We start from the raw sequence: 2,972 nt of genomic DNA on the forward strand, positions 1-2,972 counted from the left end.
ATGGATTTCCAGGGTATTACTCTGCTCCCCGACCCCAACGCCCAGCTCCGGAGACCACTCGTCCTGAACTCCTGCCTTGCTGTTAAACATTGAGGTAAAGAAGGTGTTCAGGACCTCAGCTTTATCCTCATCCTCAGTAACTGTGTTCCCCTCCAGGTCCACTAGGGAGTTCAGGTTCTTCCTGCCCTTCTTATTGTTAATATATTTATAAAAATGCTTTTTATTATCTTTGACTGAGGTGGCCAGCTTCAGTTCCAGCTGGGCCTTAGCCTCCCTAATTTTATTCCTACATAATCTAACAGCTTCCTTGAACATACCTCGAGAAGCCTTCCCCTCCTTCCAAAGGTGAAAAAAAAAAAAAAAAAAGCGCGAACGCAGTCCCCCACTACCACAAATTATGCAGTCGAGTTTCCCGCATTTGGGGAAATCGCAGGGGTCAGCACACCCGGAGTGCAAAGGATGAGCCTCGCCCTGGGAAAACCACCTGCCTGATCATGGTGTCTCCCCTGCCAGGTAAGTGTGATTGACTATTTTGTGAAATGGGTTACACAGTTCAAAATCTCCTATATTAAGCCACATAACCAAATAAAACCCAGCAGGAGCAGGGAGGTCATTCTGCCCCTGTACTCAGCACTGGTGAGGCCACACCTTGAGGACTGTGTCCAGTTCTGGGCCACTCAATTTAAGAAGGACATTGAGACTCTTGAACGTGTCCAGAGAAGGGCAATGAGGCTGGGGAGAGGACTTGAGTACAAGCCCTATGAAGAGAGGCTGAGGGAGCTGGGGTTGTTTAGCCTGGGGAAGAGGAGGCTCAGGGGAGACCTTATTGCTCTCTACAACTACCTGAAGGGAGGTTGTAGCCAGGAGGGGGTTGGTCTCTTCTCCCAGGCAACCAGCACCAGAACAAGAGGACACAGTCTCAAGCTGCACCAGGGGAAGTTTAGGCTCGAGGTGAGGAGAAAGTTCTTCACAGAGAGAGTTGTTAGCCATTGGTATGTGCTGCCCAGGGAGGCGGTGCAGTCACCATCCCTGGCGTTGTTCAAGAGGGCATTGGATGTGGCGCTTGGTGCCATGGTTTAGTAGTCATGAGGTGTTGGGTGACAGGTTGGACTTGATGATCTTTGAGGTCTTTTCCAACCTTATTGATTCTATGATTCTATAATTCTCTTTCATCTAGGAAGAGATGCTAGGTTGATTTGAGATCCACAAGGTGCTTTACCATATGAACTGTATTTTGTGTCTGCTTAAAGCCACTGTCAGCTTAAGGTGCTTTAGTAGACCTCAAATAGATACAGAATAGGTACAGAATTAACCAGGTTGGATAAGATCTTCAAGATCATCAAGTCGAACCCATCACCCAACACTATCTAATCAACTAAACCATGGCACCAAGCACCCCATCCAGTCTCTTCCTAAACACCTCCAGTGGTGGTGACTCCACCACCTCCCTGGGCAGCACATTCCAATGGCAAATCTCTCTTTCTATGAAGAACATCCAGCCTAAACCTCCCCTGGTGCAGCTTGAGATTGTGTCCTCTTGTTCGGTCACAGGTTGCCTGGGAGAAGAGACAAACTCCCACCTCCCTTCAGGTAATTATAGACAGCAGTAAGGTCTCCCCTGAGCCTCCTCTTCTCCAGGCTAAGCAACCCCAGCTCCCTCAGCCTCTCCTCACAGGGCTGTGCTCCAAACCCTTCCCCAGCTTTGTTGCCCTTCTCTGGACATGTTCTAGCAAGTCAACATCTTTCCCAAACTGAGGGGCCTAGAACTGGACACAGGACTCAAGGTGTGGCCAACAGTTGTCTTTACTTGCTGTTTACTTCTTTAATTTTGCTACTCTCTGACAGTAAATGCATCTGATTAACCACAACACACAAGAAAGTTGCCAGAACCTAAACAACTGCAGAAGAGATCAAGTCCAGTGCACAGAAGAAGGCATTAGTAAGACAATTGTATTCATATTGTGAGGTGATAACAGCTATCACTGTCTTTTCATAAACAATGCTGTAGGAAGAAGACTCAAAGATTCACCCCATGTGAGTCATGATTATTACTACAGATCTGCTACTGCATTTTGCATGCAAAACACACTTTAATTATTTTTAATTGTAATATTCTGCCAGACAGTACCAGATGACATCATTTCATGGAGTTTCCTAGGTTCTTAACGCTGGATTAACATAATCAGTACAGATACAGTTTTTTCTAGTCTCTTAAGGGGGCCTAGAAGAAAGCTGGGGAGGGACTTTTTAAGGTGTCAAGAAATGATAGGACGAGGGTGAATGGGACAAAACTAGAAATGGGTAGATTCAGATTGGATGTTAGGAAGAAGTTCTTCACCATGAGGGTGGTGAGACACTGGCACAGGTTGCCCAGGGAGGTGGTAGAAGCCTCATCCCTGGAGGTTTTTAAGGCCAGGCTGGATGTGGCTATGAGCAACCTGATCTAGTGTGAGGTGTCCCTGCCCATGGCAGGGGGATTGGAACTAGACGATCCTTGAGGTTCCTTCCAACTCTAACAATTCTACGATTCCTCAAAACTAGCTCAGTTTTCTATCAAGAGGAGCAGCAGCAAGCAGCAGAAAGCACAGACCTCTCCTCACTACCTGCTTCAAGAAAAGGTACAGTGGCTCCAGGAGAATGTGTATGGAGTTAAGTTTGTTTCAGCATTGTCCCATAAAGACAGAAACCAAGGCAACTGAACAGGACATCTTGTCCTAAGCTTAGCTCTGTGACTGTAACCAGACAACACCACAAGCTAGAGCTGCTACACAAGCTGGAGCTCACAAAACCACAAGTTCCAAGGCCAAGAGTGCGGTCACGCAGGCTGGAGCTTTCTGCACAGATGCACCTGAAGGCCATGGAACGGCTCAACAGTTTATGGGGGTCTTCAGACAGAAAGAGCCCTCCAGAGATGACTGACACATGAGGTTTAGAGCCAAACAGCACTCAATTAACCATGGGATTGTGCTGAC

General features: G+C 47.2%; 1 non-coding gene across 1 annotated transcript; it reads right to left on the minus strand.

Moving 5' to 3' along the window:
- Window positions 1-357: 357 nt before the first annotated feature.
- On the minus strand, window positions 358-521 carry LOC137442140 (U1 spliceosomal RNA). The gene has a single exon (XR_010987587.1). It is a non-coding gene; the product is annotated as a U1 spliceosomal RNA (small nuclear RNA).
- Window positions 522-2,972: the final 2,451 nt, after the last annotated feature.

The sequence above is a fragment of the Melanerpes formicivorus genome, unplaced genomic scaffold (genome assembly GCF_026170545.1).
Source record: "Melanerpes formicivorus ecotype bairdi unplaced genomic scaffold, bMelFor1.0.p_v2 SCAF_6, whole genome shotgun sequence".
Classification (NCBI taxonomy): domain Eukaryota; kingdom Metazoa; phylum Chordata; class Aves; order Piciformes; family Picidae; genus Melanerpes; species Melanerpes formicivorus.